Consider the following 18,938-nt stretch of genomic DNA (forward strand, 5'->3'; position numbering starts at 1 on the left):
CAGTACCCAGAACAACCACCTCTGGCCGTAATAACGGCCTTGATACGCCTGGGCATTGAGTCAAACAGAGCTTGGATGGTGTTTAGAGGCACAGCTGCCCATGCAGCTTCAACACGATACTACAGTTCATCAAGAGTAGTGACTGGCGTATTGTGACGAGCCAGTTGCTCGGCCACCATTGACCAAACGTTTTCACTTGGTGAGAGATCTGCAGAATGTGCTGGCCAGGACATCAGTCGAACATTTTCTGTATCCAGAAAGGCCTGTACGGGACCTGCAACATGCGGTCGTGCGTTATCCTGCTGAAATGTAGGGTTTTCCAGGGATCGAATGAAGGGTAGAGCCACAGGTCGTAACACATCTGAAATGTAACGTCCATTGTTCAAACTGCCGGCAATGCTAACAAGAGGTGACCGAGACGTGTAACCGATGGCACCCCATACCATCACGCCGGGTAATACTCCAGTATGGCGATGACGAATACACGCTTCCAATGTGCGTTCACCGCGATGTCGCCAAACACGGATGCGACCATCATGATGCTGTAAACAGAACCTGGATTCGTCCAAAAAATGACGTTTTGCCATTCGTGCACCCAGGTTCGTCGTTGAGTACACCATCGCAGGCGCTCCTGTCTGTGATGCAGCTTCAAGGGTAGCCGCAGCCATGGTCTCCGAACTGATAGTCCATGCTGCTGCCCACGCTGCTGCAAACGTCGTCGAAATGTTCGTGCAGATGGTTGTTGTCTTGCAAACGTCCCCATCTGTTCACTCAGGGATCGAGACGTGGCTGCACGATCCGTTACAGCCATGCGGATAAAATGCCAGTCATCTCGACTGCTAGTGATACGAGGCCGTTGGGATCCAGCACGACGTTCCGTATTACCCTCCTGAACCCACCGATTCCATATTCTGCTAACAGTCTCGACCAATACGAGCAGGAATGCCGCGATACGATAAACCGCAATCGCGATATGCTACAATCCGACCTTTATCAAAGTCGGAAACGTGATGGTACGCATTTCTCCTCCTTACACGAGGCACCACAACAATGTTTCACCAGGCAACGCCGGTCAACTGCTGTTTGTGTATGAGAAATCGGTTGGAAACTTTCCTCATGTCAGCACGTTGTAGGTGTCGCCACCGGCGCCAACCTTGTGTGAATGCTCTAAAAAGCTAAAAAAGCTAATCATTTGCATATCACAGCATCTTCTTCTTGTCGGTTAAATTTCGCTTCTGTAGCACGTCATCTTCGTGGTGTAGCAATTTTAATGGCCAGTAGTGTACATCAATCGACGCTTCCACGAAACCAGTGGTTCCGAATAAGGAATATGAATCGGTCGGTCACTACTAAGGTCTTACATTCGCATGCTTGCATATTTGTTGCGGAGCCAGAAACAAAGGCCAGGGAAAACCAATAATCCCATCGCCATGAGAAAATTGTAAGCTCAAGCGCACATAGACCATCCCGCGCTCCCGGTACCGGTGAAAATTCAATCCGAGACACGTCGGGATCACGTCTTCCCTTCCCGCTCGAACCTCAGACGGCCTCCGTACAAAAGTCGCGTTCCTAGCCCTTCAACTAACTTTCAGCTCCTCTTCAGACCGCCACAAGGTCTCAGCACGCCTAAACTGTTAGCGCCTCCGCAAAAGTCACACGTGATGATACGAGCTCGATATGACAAGGCTGACGATTCATACACGGCTCAGACGGCCCAAGTCGAGCAGTCTGAAATTTCATGGAAGTACAAATTATTTTGTGAAAGTAAGTTCCAGTCTATGAATTCGAACGGGGCTCTCCGTGATTGTTTTTGCGAGTCCTTGTGAACTTCAACTTTGTTCGAGGATATGATGGAGCTGAAAACTGTGACACGTATTTCACTGCATTTTTTGTTTATAATACTGTGAAAAGCTTGTTAGATGCTACGTTGCGATAGTTATTGAATATAGCGAACTTAATTTTCGTAGTGACTGCAAGTGAGATTCCACGCTTTCGAACTTTGAGTATTTGTTGTTGATTTCGAGAGTTAATGTGCTGCTACACAAACCTTACTCGCACATGTACTACGTGACTACCTTCTTTGCACTCCATAATTAATTATTAGTGAACTGTTTTATTATTTGTTCCATCCATAAATCTATGTGAGGCCACCGATGTCGCATATGTACATATTTCATCTAATAAACAATTTGATTTAAACTGCATCAACATTCACCGATATTTTACCCAGTTATTCCACATATTTTCAGAAATTTCATTTTAATGTTTATTATTATTTATTCACATATTTCCTATGTATGCTAGTTAAAGGTTTCATGAATATTTTTGGTGTTAAACAATAAGGCAAAAAGGGAGGTGTACTAGCGACCCTTTCTGACTTGTAGCGAGTCAAGCTAAAAAAGTTTTATGTCGTGCATTGCCACAGCAATATCGGTTATTTCAGACCTTTTTACTTGAAAATAACGATAAAGAGACTGACGCACGAAAATGGCGTGTTAATGAAATTCTAACGTACCGTCGTAAGTGTAATCTAGTTACTCTTGTGACATGGGAAAGATTACATCAAAATTATTTTTCTCTATAGATTACGTTACCATTATCTAATTGAAGTTGCATCTTGCATCGACAAGTGAAGAAGAACAGCAAAGAAGAACAGGATATACACTGGTAACCAAAACTAAAGCAACAAACGGAAATTTTGCAAGATTGGGTATATCTTGCCACAAAGCAGTATGAACTGATGATAGCAAAGTAGAAACAACGTAAAGAATACAGAACGTAAACAAGTGGAACATACATAACAGTACACGAAAATGATCTTCGTTTTTTCCAACTAAACTGATTTGCACACACATTGCGACAACTGGTTAATGTGCTCACTATAGGATGTGACCACTTCTGGCAGCAATACAGGCCTGACAACGACGGAGCATGCTGTGAAGAACGTCATCAATCTCGTGTTGAGGCAATAATACCCATTCTTCCTGCGCAGCTGCTCGCACGTCTTGAAGAGTGGTTGGTGAATGTTGACGTGATCCAACGCGTCTTCCTAGTGCATCCGAGACAAGCTCTTTGGGATTGAAATCGGGAGAGCGAGCAGACCAGGCCATGCGTGCAATATCTTCTGTTATCAGGAAAACATCAACCACCAGTACTATATGAGGTCGTGTGTTATCGTTCAGCTATGGGCGCACAGGACCTCGCCACGACTGTACATGACGTCCCAAGATCTCGACACTATACCTGACAGCAGTTAAACCTTTCCGATTCACCCATACAATTTCATTAAGAGGTGTTAGAGTGGTCAACACAATGCTTGCCCACAATATTAGCGACCCTCCTCGATATCGTTCTCTTTCCACAATGGTCGGATCTCGAAATCGTGTTCAGATTGGAATCCTTAGAGAATCACTCTCCAGATCAAATCAGGGCTCATCTGTAAAAAGACTATGGGCCCACTGTTCGACTGTCCAGGTGGCACGTTGACGACCCCACTCCAGACGTTTCCTTCTGTGAGGAGGCGTCAGAGGCACACATACAGCAGTTCTCCGACAATAAGGGCCACTTTGTCGAAAACTTCTGTACACCGTTTGCCTCGATACGACACGTCCAGTGGGTGCTGCGAGGTCGAATCCCAGCTGCTGCGCAGTGCTAAGGCGGTACCGTCGTTCCCTTACAGCCAGATAACGGTCCTCCCTTTCTGATGTCGCACGTGATCGGCCATGTTCTGGTCTCCGGGATACAGTTTTGGCGTCTTTAAACTGTCGCCACATCCGAGAAACGACGGAACCATTCACGTTAAGCCATCGGGCCACATCAGTTTCCGACTGTCCTGCTTCCATTCTTCGTATGGCCCTTCGCCGCAGAGACTCTGGTAGGCGCCTTCTCTGTGCCATACGGCACCGTCTGTGACTATGTACATGGCGATTGTGGATGTGGGACTACCCGGAAAACACTACTCCGTTCGACAGGTGGCCTGGTTGGCGTGGTTTTCCGTTGACCGAAGTGCCATCTTCCGTGCAGAATACAATAGTACGGACATCTGTTGACAGTTTGTATGACTATATCGTGAATAAGACACAGGACGCGGAATAGTGGTTTGTTGCTTTAATTTTGGTTACCAGTACATATCCCAATTCGTCAGCAGCTTATAATGCATACGTGCATTCCCTTCACGTGTTTAAGCCAAGTATTACGCACATTTATACGATCGGGAATGCTCAATAGGAGCCAGACTACACGTAAATTTGACAATTAAGCGTCAGCAAGGAGTTTTAGTGATGAAATCGTACGAGGCAATGTTGTGCAACCTTACTAGGGACAAGATCCGACTATTCGGGAGTAGGATCTTAGTCTGAGACAGGGTTCCGAGACAAACTTCCATCACAACGTCCGCAAACATGACGCCAGATCCGCCTAGCAACAGTGATCTGAACGCCCATTGGCTGAAAGTTTGGATATATATATATATATATATATATATATATATATATATATATATGGTGATCCATTGATCGTGACCGGGCCAAATATCTCACGAAATAAGCGTCAAACGAAAAAACTACAAAGAGCGAAACTTGTCTAGCTTGAAGGGGTAAACCAAATGGTACTATGGTTGGCCCGCTAGATGGCGCTGCCATAGGTCAAACGGACATCAACTGCGTTTTTTTTAAAATAGGAACCCCCATTTTTCATTACATATTCGTGTAGTACGTAAAGAAATATGAATATTTTTGTTGGACCACTTTTTTCGCTTTGTGATAGATGGCGCTGTAATAGTCACAAACGTATAAGAACGTGGTATCACGTAACATTCCGGCAATGCGGACGGTATTTGCTTCGTGATACATTACCCGTGTTAAAATGGACCGTTTACCAATTGCGGAAAAGGTTGATGTCGTATTGATGTATGGCTATTGTGATCAAAATGCCCAACGGGCGTGTGCTATGTATGCCGCTCGGTATCCTGGACGACATCATCCGAGTGTTGTCGGACCGTTCGCCGGATAGTTACGTTATTTAAGGAAACAGGAAGTGTTCAGTCACATGTGTAAATGTGTAACGTCAACCACGACCTGCAACAAATGATGATGCCCAAGCAGGTGTTTTAGCTGGTGTCGCGGCTAATCCGCACATCAGTAGCAGACAAATTGCGCTAGAATCGGGAATCTCAAAAACGTTGGTGTTGAGAATGCTACATCGACATCGATTGCACCCGTACCATATTTCTATGCGCCAAGAATTGCATGGCGACGACTTTGAACGTCGTGTACAGCTCTGCCACTGGGCACAAGAGAAATTACGGGACGATGACAGATTTTTTACACGCGTTTTATTAAGCGGCGAAGCGTCATTCACCAACAGCGGTAACGTAAACCGGAATAGTATACACTACTGGGCAACGGAAAATCCACGATGGCTGTGACAAGTGGAACATCGGCGACCTTGGCGGGTTAATGTATGGTGCGGCATTATGGGAGCAAGGATAATTGGCCCCCATTTTATCGATGGCAATCTAAATGGTGCAATGTATGCTGATTTCCTACGTAATGTTCTACCGATGTTACTAAAAGATGTTTCACTACATGACAAAATGGCGATGTACTTCCAACATGATGGACGTCCGGCACATAGCTCGCGTGCGGTTGAAGCGGTATTGAATAGCATATTTCATGACAGATGGATTGGTCGTCGAAGCACCATACCAAGGCCCTTACGTTCACCGTATCTGACGTCCCCGGATTTCTTTCTGTGGGGGAAGCTGAAGGACATTTGCTATCGTGATCCACCGACGAACGCCTGACAACATGCGTCAGCGCATTGTCAATGCATGTGCGAACATTACGGAAGGCGAACTACTCGCTGTTGAGAGGAATGTCGTTACACATATTGCCAAATGCATTGGGGTTGACGGACATCATTTTGAGCATTTATTGCATTAATGTGGCGTTTACAGGTAATCACGCTGTAACAGCATGCGTTCTCAGAAATGATAAGTTCACAAAGGTTCATTTATCACATTGGAACAACCGAAATAAAATGTTCAAACGTGCCTACGTTCTGTATTTTAATTTAGAAAACCTAACTGTTACCAACTGTGAGCCATATGTTTGTGACTATTACAGCGCCATCTATCACAAAGCGAAAAAAGTGGTCCAACTAAAACATTTATATTTCTTTAAGTACTACACGAATATGTAATAAAAATGGGAGTTCCTATTTAAAAAAAACGAAGTTGATATTCGTTTGACCTATGGCAGCGCCATCTAGCGGGCAGCCATAGCGCCATCTGGTTTCCCCCTTCAAGCTAGATAAGTTTCGTACTTTGTAGTTTTTTCGTTTGACGCTTATTTCGTGAGATATTTGGCCCGGTCACGATCAATGGACCACGCTATATATATATATATATATATATATATATATATATATATATATATATATATATATATATATATATATATATGTGTGTGTGTATGTGTGTGTAGGAAACCGAAGTGTCCTTATTGACTGAGGGAGTAAAGTGAGGTTAGTCTCTTGTCCGTCGGGAAGGCATCACCCAAACAGCACGTCGAGTAACCGGGGGCGGCTCCAAAAGAACGGTCGCGAGTAAATATTCCAGCTGTTAAACACGAGATAAAGTGAAAGTTAGTTATCAGTGAACGCCACGTGTCGTGGGCAGTGTGTATCACCTATATGGAAAGTCAGAAAGGTGTTAATGTGTTGTAAAGTGTTGAATAACGGCGTAGCCAAGAGCCGCCATATTGGAAATTCTGTGAGGTGTGTTTCAAATTATTTTCCTTATTAAAACGAGTATAGTACAAAACATTGTTGACATTTAACAACTGGTATCCCGAAACACTCCACTTCAGCAGGATCGCACCTACATTGAACCTGGCGCCTGAGTGCTACTACTGTGACGAGTGACTACCGAAGCAGCAAGACACCAGGTTAGTGATACAGAAACCAGATAAGTAAGGCAGAGTCGCTTCCTTCTCGCTACAATGCCAATGAGGGCATTGTAGGCTGTGCAAGGTTGGGCAAAACTACTGTCTCATGTATGGGACTTGGCGATAAGAAGAGAAAGGAGTTGGTAACGTGCGGACAACTCGGAAGGAACCGACAGCAATCAGAAAGAAATGGAGCGATTCTGTTGCAGCGATAAGAGGATTGTGACTGACTGGGGTGACTTCCACAATGGAAGCAAGGAACCATCAACATAAATTTCAGGTTGTTTCTACAGAACGACATCAAAAATGGTTCAAATGGCTCTGAGCACTATGGGACTTAACATCTGAGATCATCAGTCCCCTAGAACTTAGAACTACTTAAACCTAACTAACCTAAGGACATCACACACATCCATGCCCGAGGCAGGATTCGAACCTGCGACCGTAGCGGTCGCGCGGCTCCAGACTGAAGCGCCTAGAACCGCTCGGCCACATCGGCCGGCAGAAAGACATCCCTCTATGTCGGAAACACACTTCTGTAATGGACTCCGGTCCCTTCGTTGCCGACTATGTTCAACGCTGTGAAGGTCCTGTTGATTTACGATTCAGCTCAAGACTTCCACATCCTCTGTCGGATAACAAAGGACTCTCAGCCTTCAAAGGGCCGGACCGCCCAGCGGATGCGCAAACAAGTGAGCAGCTGACGTAGGTTCTGTACGCTCTAACGAAACGGACCGCGTGGAGTCCACGCCTGTTGGCTGGCCTCACACAGTATGTACTACAACAGCGTCTTTCGTCCTCCCTCGAATCATTTTTTCGCGTAAACGTTTTGGAGCCTTTCAAGATGACTTGTGCTAAAGAAACAATATTACGTAACGTAAACTCAGCTCAGAGGATTCTTATTAGTATACGGTCAGGAAATATTTTTTATAATTTTTCGAGTCAGCGATTGCGATCGAACATATACAGAAATATTACGAATCCATGGCGAGAGAGCTATTAAATAACATAGTCATAGAATGTCAAATGTCAAACATATTAATGAAAATAATTAGCAAAGTTCTTAGGGAACAACTCAATATTTGCTCACTCATTTGTTATTGCTCCGTCCTACCGCATGATCTAAAAGATAGCAGTGCGACATAACGGAACTATCACAACGTTCAAAGGGCGACAGTTTATCATATTTCACTGCGCGAGGGGTCGCAGTCGTAGAGATATTGCCAGAAACATGGCTGGGAATACTGTAGGGCCATATCAGGAGGAAGACTGCACACAATATTTTCCTCAAAAATGGAAGCCAAGGAAGCTAAATGAAAAAGAAAGATGATTTCATTAATTATAAGACAGATTAAGTATGAAGATCGATTAAGTGAGCTTAGAATTGTAGACTAGCTGCTGCAAGAGTGAAGTAAGGAAGTCGAAACATTTCTGGCACTCACGTCTCAGCTGAGCAAAGGTGCGGTAACTCACGTCATGTAATAAAGTGGGGTGAGGTATGGACACCAGATGGTTCTACGAGTACGCCTATCGTGAGAAATTGCGGCAATTGAATAGTCTTCTAATTTTAGTATGAATTTTCGAAGAATAACCAAGTAACGAGCTAAATATGAAACACTTTGTGTGATGAATGACTACAGAGTGAAGTGGTTCGTGCTACCCGCTAGGCTATAGTCCAATCCGAAACGTCGAAACTTACCCTGAAAATTTTCACACTGGGAAAACACAGGGAAAGAAATTCACTGTCAGAGTTTTAGCTACGTTTTAGCTACTAAGGCACGGTGCAAGTAAAAAAAAAAAATTGTCGCATTCGTAGTTCGCCAAGAAATGTACACCCCTACCGCAGATAGCACATGCGTAACTTGGCGGGCACGTACCCTTGGTTGACTGCAGGGCGGTAAACAGCACAGCGCGATCGTCATTTGTAAAGCGAATTCCAGTTTCCGTTGATAGTTTCTTTGGCAGTTGTTCAGAGCTAATTTTCTCGAATTTGTAACTTTTTAAATATACATAGTAATTAGCGGTTGCCTTTGTCGTACTGAGGTTAAGAATGGGGATAAAGCTGAATTAATTTTCTTAGTGATTTCTTTGTATAAGCTTGCTACGAGCATCAGTCTTTGTGCAGGTTCCAGAGTTTCATAGAAAAATGCGGAGAGCAATTAATGTTTTCAACCTTGCTTACATGAAATATGAAGACCGTGCTATGCACTCGAAATCACTTCGTCTAAAACCTACAGATGTCTTATTTATTAGTAAATCTAGTTTTAGAGCAATCATTCGAATGATTTTGATATTTTGTTAGAAATTGTGAGATCATAAGAAGCAACAGGAAATAACTCGGTCGATTCCCTGAATTTTGGTTCGAACGATGATTAATGTTCTGCTGATTAAAGTCCGCAACAGCAGTAGAGTACCTCCTAAGCCGAAAGAAAACATGTGCAGTAATATCTTTCAGGGACAAACAAATGGCTGTAAATTTTTTGGTTAAACGAAGGGAGGAGAAAACGCTTAAAGTTAGCCGGTTTCATTTCGGAAAATCTGAACATGAACTGTTTGAGTGGAAGAAATGTTAACATAACTTATGAAATACGAAACTCACAAAAGTGTGAAAGAAAAACTGTTCGAAAGATTTAGAGATTCCTGTGGCGGTCAGTTCACAGTTACTGCCAGGCTTCTTCGACCTGGTTGAACAGATTCAGAATATTATATAGAAAAGTAAGTCACAAAATTACAAAGTTTACCCCAAGTAAACGCGTAGAGGAGACGTCATTAATAGGCGATCCTGTAGAGAAATTCGTTACTGACTTGAAGATGAATCTCCTTGTGATCCCCTAAAATGCTGTACATAACGTCAATCGGTCAGGTTTCGTGCAAAAAGTACATGCTAACTGCACTTTGTGATTTCGATCGAAAAAAACAAAAATAGAAACAGTAGCTTGCGCAGTTGATGAATGCTATGATATATTAAGATACAACCATGCTAGTGATAAGTATCAATAGATTACTGTTTCTGCAACTTTTTTATCTGTCTACATGATCCTCAAGGCAAATTTGGACCAAAATTTAAAAAAAGACTCTTTATTTCTAAAAATCTTGTAATTGACATAGCAATCTGTCAAAATGGGATATAGTAGTTTTCAGTGCTACGTCTTCTTACCATTTGCTGAAAATATCTCACTGCTTTCATTGGACACTTTGCTTGGATGTAAAATGTCTGTCTTTCGGAGGACAACGAGAAGACTGTTAATATTATTCGAGTTACACCCGGAACTAATAGTGTGAAAACATTTGTCAGAAAATTGTTGGGCAATACTGTTGTTAGGCGCCTTGCTAACAATAGCAATACACCCTGAGGAAGGCGCCTTGCACCAGTCGCCGAAACGTCGGAATTTTATAGATGACAATGCGGCCTCAAACCCATGCTAACAATAGCAATACACCCTGAGGAAGGCGCCTTGCAACAGTCGCCGAAACGCCGGAATTTTATAGATGACAATGCGGCCTCAAACCCAGAAGAATTTTATTGACTGTGACAACGGCCGCTGAAGCCTATGTTTACCATTGTTAAACTTCAGTCATTCCTTCATTATCAGTTTCCATCACCACCTTTTTCGAATTTGATGAAGTATGCCTGGTACGTAGCACAGTATGCTGAACAACGGCCACATTCATTCCAATTCTGTCTAAATAAGACTAGTAATTACTGTGAAATGCCTGAATGCATTAATTTTTCTTTTGCCAGGTGTACCTGGTGTAAAGAAAATGTTTGTTTCCGTCATCCAATCGCATTTTTTTGACGATTATAGGGAACAAACACGGTACTGTTTCATTGTTAATAAAATAAACTTTATTTAAAAATTATCGTAAGAACTATGCAATAGGAATTGTTGCAAACTATTTCATGTCGACAAATTAATGTCCCGGTTAATGGAAGTCATTTGTATTGTAACAACATAGTCTTCATGTCCTTTTTTGCGATACGCACTTGTGCAGCAATTACATATGCAACAGTTCAGCTGTCTATATGAACTACAAGTTTTTCAAAAAATTAATGATCTGAGACATTTTTGATGCGGTTTAAGAGCTTAAATCTCGCGTGTGTGCACTTTGGACTCCCTGCTACGCGGCGCCATGTTTTCTTGTCACGGCTGCGTCTGCTTATTTTGATGATTCGCACCTTAGGCAGGAAGGGCTGTACAAACACCTGTTATAAGCGGGTCTTTGTGCGGCAAAAATGAGAAACTTTAACTTTCTTTAAGAAATACTCGCAGTGTGCCTCAGCAGATAAAGTTTTGACTGTGCATTTCTTTCGGTGTATTATTCCTGTGTACAAAGTTTCAGGCAAAAACTCGACTTGTCGGGTTCGACCATTTCTTTGTCATTACAGTCGAAGCTCTTTAATAATAAATTCGTTCGAATTTCAGTGTGTGGTCAAAACTACGACTCTTCAAACAAGAAAGAGAGTAATTCAGTTTAAAAAGTGTAGTCTGATTTGTGAAATACTAACAATACTTTCTACTGGTGTCTGAAACATTTTCCTCAGTGCTATTCGGAGGTGCATTTGAACCGACAATATTCGCATTTTGAAAAGCAGAAAATGTGTCTTGAGAAAACGGTGAGGACGCAAAACCTGAATCTACAGTATCTGCAAGATTATGTCCTGTCATTTCGGATTCCTGAGGCGAGATGTTGCCGACTGATCGATCGATAATGCTTCGCTGTTCACTAATTGTTTCACTGTCTACACCATTATTTGCCGCCTGGTCCATTTCCCTATGCACAGTTACCAAATTAGTATGTTGAACATTTCGACTTCACGGTTATTTTTCAGTTTACTTTGGAGCCTAGTATTACGTTTTTCACACGCCATAATTATCATGTGTTTCACACAATAGCGAGAAAATCCCAATTTGAAGAGCAAAAACAAGAAAACACATTAACATTGCATTGAAAATAGTATCTAGTTAATTGCAAGTGTAGCTGCGAAATACTTGACGCAAATCTACATTCATGCCACAACTGTTTTACAGTACAATGAAAAACTACAACTACAAAGAAGATTCTCTCTACAATTACGCGCTAGCAATAAACAATAGCTACACTAATTACACAAACTACAAGAAAAAATCAGAAGATTCCAGTGAGGTATCCTTGGCTAAGGGTCGACATATGAAACATCCCCCGAGAAAAATTTTATAAATGACAGTGCTGGAAAACCTCTACGTTATTTGATTTTCAAACAGCTGAGCAAAACTGACCGTACTCAGACATTTCTCTCTTTACTTATTCTGATCATCACTGAACCGACACACAATATTTTCAGCGCAACGCAATATGACTTTCAATAATCCCTACAAAAGAATGGCCCTGACTAACAATAACGTATACCTTTCATGAATCACTTACCTCACAAAAATCTTCGTTACTCAAACTACTGCAATACATCGAGCGCCAATACTGCCAGCTAAATAAAAGATTCAAACTACTGAAGGCACTAACTACTGATAGGCATAGTTAGCAAATGAAAGATTTTAATAGAAAACAAACAATGTATTTACTTTAATGGTGTTCAAAAGTCATAGTATGTATATCAGTCCATGACATCCACTCTTACAAATTTCCTTTTTCTGACGGACACACGTCCAGAACGTCCGCTCTCAAAAGTCTGCCATCTCGCTCCCCACATCCACCACTGCTGGCGGCTCACCTCCAACTGCACAACGCTGCACGCTGTTAACAGCCAACTGCCCAACACTACAATAACGACTATTCCAACAATGCGACCCAGCCACTGACTGCACACAGCACAGTCAGTGATTTTCATACAGAGCGCTACGTGGTGTTACCAACATAAAAACCTACAGAGCCTACTTACAATTGAAATAAAACAAAGGTTCAAGAATGGAATTGAAATTCAAAGTGAAAGGTTATTAATGATAAGATTGGCTATGACATTACTATCCTCATTGAAAATGAAGAAGAATTACAGGACGTACTGAATGGAATGAACAATCCTATGAGTGCATAATGTGGATTTAGAATAAATCGAAGAAAGACGAATGTAATGGGAAATAGTAGAAATGAGAACAGCGAGAAATTTAACGTCAGGATTGGTGATCACTAAGTAGATGAAATTAAGGTATTCTTCTGCGTAGGCAGCAAAATAATCCAAGACGGATGGAGCAAGGAGGATATAAAACGCAGACTAGCGTTGACATAAACGGTATTCGTGGCCAAGAGAAGTCTACATTACCCTTACTTTGAGGAAGAAGTTTCTGAGAATGATCGTTTGGAGCCCAGCGTTATATGGCAGTGAAACTTGTACTGTGAGAAAATCGGAAGAGAATGGAAGCATTTGAGATGTGGTGCTATAGAAGAATGTTGAAAATTAGGTGGACTGATAAGGTAAGGAATGAGGAGGTTGAGCGCAGATTGGCAGAGGAAAGGAATATATGGAAAACATTGACAAGTTGAAGGGACAGGATGATAGGACATCTATTAATATATCAGAGAATAGCTTCCATTGTACTAGAGAGAGCTGTAGAGGGTAAAAATTTGTAGAGGAAGACGGAGATTGTAATACATTCAGCAAATAACTGAGGGCGCAGATTGCAAGTGCCGCTCTGAGATGAAGGAATTGGCACTGGAGAGGAATTCGTGGCGGGTCGCACCAAACAAATCAGAAGACTCATGATTCAAAAAAAGTGCTCCGGTATGGAACTTTATTTCGTTATCTCTTACAGGAAAGGCTACTTTCATTGGCAGCACTTTAAACAAGATGGGATATTTCAACATTCCGAAACAAAAATTGCTCATGGAGACACAAACGTTGAGCGTTAGGTGTATGTTCAAATTCTTTTCAAGATAATGACCCCCAGTACAAATTACGCTTTGTAAAATAATGGTTTCTTTATGGTTCTTCAGACACCACCTCAGTCATCAGATGTTAATCCCATACCGAATTTATGGAACGAACTCGATGAAAAGATTATCAGATCAGCTCAAAGAGAATCTGGAATGGAAGTTGCAATAAAAAAATCGAAATATTGCCCTTTGACCATCTGACGCATACACAAAAGCTTATCCACAATCCAGAAGGCACATGCTACTTGCCTACTGTATTATACCCCATCACTATATTGCCGATTTAGTCATTTATAATTCTAGGTGACATTATACCATACAACACTACAATACACAGGAATATACTACACTGCAACTTTACTTCGTATAAGAAGCAAAACATGTCATCCTCGTTTTGTCTAGATTGTTAGCCGCTGGGGCGCCTTCGGCACAACAGAGGGTTCACACAGCTGTGCTGGTATACCACACAAGGTGTAGAGATTGGATAGACGGTGGTCAGGGTCTCAAGAAAACCTTTCTGGTGCTCCCCGAGGTTCATCTCCTCACTGCTTCAGCAAGGTTGTTGTAGTTGGATGTTCTGACGTGATGTGTTTCGTTGTCATGTTGTACGGCCTCTTCTTGGTTGCCTCTCTATGTAGGCTTTCAGTTCGTAAGCTGATACTTTGGCTGTCAGCAAGTTTAGCGTGTAGCACGGCTTCTCAGCTCTAGTTCAAATGGTTCAAATGGCTCTGAGCACTATGGGACTTAACTACTGTGGTCATCAGTCCCCTAGAACTTAGAACTACTTAAACCTAACTAACCTAAGGACATCACACACATCCATGCCCGAGGCAGGATTCGAACCTGCGACCGTAGCAGCCGCGCGGTTCCGGACTGCGCGCCTAGAACCGCTAGACCACCGCGGCCGGCTCAGCTCTAGTGATACCACGGTCTTGTTCGGCTGGTCCCGGCTGAGGTTCGAGACCTCCCTCGGGCATGTGTGTGTGTGTGTTTGTCCTTAGGATAATTTAGGTTAAGTAGTGTGTAAGTTCAGGGACTGATGACCTTAGCAGTTAAGTCCTATAAGATTTCACACACATTCGAACATTTTTTTTGAACGGTCTTGTTCTGATGTGTAACACATTGTCTATCGGCTCCCTCCCAGACGATAACGTCCGCGTACCTATTACTCCACAATTGCGTCTGAGGTACGGTGATGTATTTTCAGACAGTAGCTGGGATACGGTTCATTTCACGAGGCGAGGAGGGAGAGGAAGTATCATCTTCTTGTTCGGGGAGAAGTACGAGGTTCTTGATCTTTCCTTTCTGTTAGGAAGGAACTCGTAAGCATTTACTTCCTTTTCTGTCATGTCCTAGATTTATTGCCATTCTCTACCAACGTCAGCATTTATATTCTTTTTCGATGTGGCTCTTGCGCCCAGTGTCTTGTTTACCTTGTCATATTCACCGTTTTCGAGCCAATATTGCATACCTCTCTTTCTAATGGCTACATCCAGTGGTAGTAACCCTAGTCTCTAGCAGCTTCTAAGTCGGTGTTCTATATTTGTACCTGTCAGGTGCAATACTCCTCTGTGTTGCTGTCTTTACCCCTCTGGCTGTAAGAGCGCATACGCCCGCCGCATAGGCCACAACAGCGATTAGTGTTTCGTTGTGGTACGTCCCTATATGCTGATGACATTGCTATTCTCAGCGAAAGTGAAAACGAATTACAGACTGTATTGAATGGAATGAACAATCTAATGAGTGCACAATGTGGGTTCAGAATAAGTCAAAGAAAAACGAAAGTAATGAGAAGTAGCAGAATTGAGAACAACGAGAAATTTAACATCAGGATTGGTGATCACGAAGCAGATTGTTGTAACGGCGACCGGAACGGTCGCGGGGTTGTAGTGACGGTACGCGGTGGGACCCGCGGATAGGCCCACGAACAACAACACAACGTGAGAGGACGGACACGACCAACGAAGGACCTTACGACGCAACAAGAACGGACAACAGAGTTACGAAAACCAAACAAGACAACCACACTCACTCGTAAAGAAAACACGAAAGTCAATACGCTGTCTAATGTGAGGCGATATGTCCTGAGACGTACGCAAGGTTAGACTGGCAGGCTGAGTGGTTTTTTTTTTATTTTTATTTTTATTGTTATTTTGAAACCTGTAGTACAGGCAGGCCTGCAGCAGCATACGACGCCGCTCTTTGGCCGCAGAGAAACACAGATATACAAATTAAGACATTTAGAGAAAAAACATGGTGGACATATAAACGGAGACAACACATTTTAAAATACAAGGTGCCGTTCACGGGCGTAGAGTCCAAGATAAAATTGTTCAGACACTTGGACACAGACAGAAACGAAAATTGTCACACGTGAACGTAGGTGCACAAAACGAATATCACTGAACCACTTAAGCACAAAACGACGGCACACACAGAACACGAGGCGTTGATCTCTGGCGCGCGAATGTTCACTAACCGTGTACGAGTCCGGGGACCTGCCAAGACAGGAGGAGTGGGGGAGGGAGGGAGAGAGCAGATGCCATAGGCAGGGGAGACAGGGGGAAGGGAGGAAGGGGGAGGGGAAGCCCGGGGGAAGAGGGGTGGAGGGAGGGGACGGAGGAAAAGGAAGGGAGGGATGGTGCCTAAAGGAAAGGACACAGGAAGTGGGGGGGGGGGGGGAGGATCAAAGTTGATAGGAGGGGTAGATGCAGGGGAGGAGGACATCATCAGGGAGGGGGAGCTGACGGAAGCCACCTTGGTAAGGAGGGTGGAGAGATGGAGACCAGGTGGGACGTGGGATTACAGGTGCGGCAGCGGTCGGGGGTGGGAGAGGATGGGTGAGACAAGCGGATGAGGACGATCGAGTTTGCGGGAGGTGTACAGGATCCGTATCCTTTCAAGGAAAAGGAGGAGGTGCGGGAAGGGGATGAGATCGTACAGGATCCACGTGGGGGAGGGGAGACGGATGCGATAGGCGAGGCGGAGAGCATGGCGTTCAAGGATTTGGAGGGATTTATAAAAGGTAGGGGGGGGCGGAGATCCAGGCCGGATGTGCGTAACAAAGGATAGGGCGGATGAGGGATTTATAGGTGTGGAGGATGGTGGAGGGGTTCAGACCCCATGTACGGCCGGAAAGGAGCTTGAGGAGACGGAGTCGCGAGCATGCCTTGGCTTGGATTGTCCGGAGATGGGGAGTCCAGGAGAGGCGACGGTCTAGGCTGACGCCAAGGTACTTAAGGGTGGGAGTGAGGGCGATAGGACGGCCATAGATGGTGAGACAGAAATCAAGGAGGCGGAAGGAAGGGGTGGTTTTGCCTACAATGATCGCCTGGGTTTTGGAGGGATTGGCCTTGAGCAACCACTGGTTGCACCAAGCGGTGAACCGGTCAAGATGGGATTGGAGAAGGTGTTGGGAGGGCTGTAGGGTGGGGGCAAGGGCAAGGAAGGCGGTGTCATCGGCGAACTGGAGAAGGTGGACAGGGGGTGACGGCGGCGGCATGTCCGCCGTGTACAAAAGGTACAGAAGGGGGGAGAGGACGGAGCCTTGGGGCACAACGGCGGAGGGGAAAAAGGTGTAGGAATCTGTGTTATGGATGGTGACAGGCTGAATGACAGGCAGGCGCTTAAGTACTCGATCGGGGACGCCGCTATTGGGCGCTGCAACCACGTGTTCCACTGTGGCGCCCTCACTCTAAAAGCGGGCCAGGAGGCGAGCGCCGCAACAGCTTAAGGCGCGACGGTGCAGAGACCTCTATGGGTCTTCGACGTCCATGACGTCCGGCGAGGATTCAAATTCCGCGGCGCTCGGTACCAGGTAGATGAAGTTAAGGAGTTCTGTTATATAGGCAGCAAAATAACCCAAGACGCACAGAACAAGGAGGACATCAAACGCAGACTAGCGTTGACAAAAACGGCCAATAGAAGTCTACCAGTAGCACACATAAGCATAAGAAGATTCTGGGAATGTTCGTTTGGAGCACAGCGTTATATGACAGTGAAATATGGACTGTAGGAAAACCGGAACAGAAGAGAATCGAAGCATTTGAGATGTGATGCTACAGACGAAACTTGCTAATTAGGTGGACTGATAAGGTAAGGAATGAGGAGATTATGCGCAGAATAGGAGAGGAAAGGAATATGTGGAAAACACTGACCAGGATGATAGGGCATCTGTTAAGACATGAGGGAATGACTTCGATGGTAACGGAGGGAACAGTAGAGGGCAAAAACTGTAGAGGAAGACAGAGATTGGAATACATTCAGCAAATAATTGAAGACGTAGGTTGCAAGTGCTACTCTGAGACGAAGGGGTTAGAACAGGAGAGGAATTTTTTGCAGGCTGCATCGAACCAGTCAGAAGACTAATGACTCAAATAAAGTCCCTATTGCACTGTAAGCAGAAAGCAGCTGAAAGCTTCTTTGGCCAGTTGATCCATTTTTGTAAGTTATTCGAAAAATCCATACTCCAAGAACAGATCAAGTTTCAAATATTTGATTTATTTCTATGGGCTGGTGAATAAGTTCGTAGCGTTTTTCACTAATTTTAATAAACACAAAAGATACACATAACAGAGGCTTTATACATCAATAATATATTCTCCTTCACTATTTACAACAGTCTACCGACGCTGGGGTAACTTTTCGATTCTGAGACTGTAGAAATCACGTGGTTTTGAGGCGAAGAACTTGTCGAGGCATGTTTGGAGCATCTTTTCATCCGGAAAGGAAGTTCCACGAAGGTTGTTCGATAGAGAGCGGAAAAGGTGAAAATCTGAAGGAGCAATATTACATGAATAACGTGGGTGCGGAATGACTCCCCACTCCTGTCAATCTAGCAGCATGCGGCCGCGCTTTATCGTGAAGTAGCATCGCTTGACGCGATCTTTCGGGCGGTTTTCTTGGATTGCGTCTGCAACACGACCCAATTGTTGATAATAAAGGTCGGCAGTGATGGCGACGCCTTGAGGAAGCAATTCGTAGTACATCATATCAGATGTATAACATTATCTTTGTGGAAGCGCACAGGTCTCGTATGGGTTGTTACTGCGTTGGCAGCGTTGAGTGGCCGCTCGGTTTGAGGCGCCATGTCACAGATTGCGCGACCACTCCCGCCGGAGGTTCGAG

The sequence above is a fragment of the Schistocerca serialis genome, chromosome 1 (assembly GCF_023864345.2).
Source record: "Schistocerca serialis cubense isolate TAMUIC-IGC-003099 chromosome 1, iqSchSeri2.2, whole genome shotgun sequence".
NCBI lineage: Eukaryota > Metazoa > Arthropoda > Insecta > Orthoptera > Acrididae > Schistocerca > Schistocerca serialis.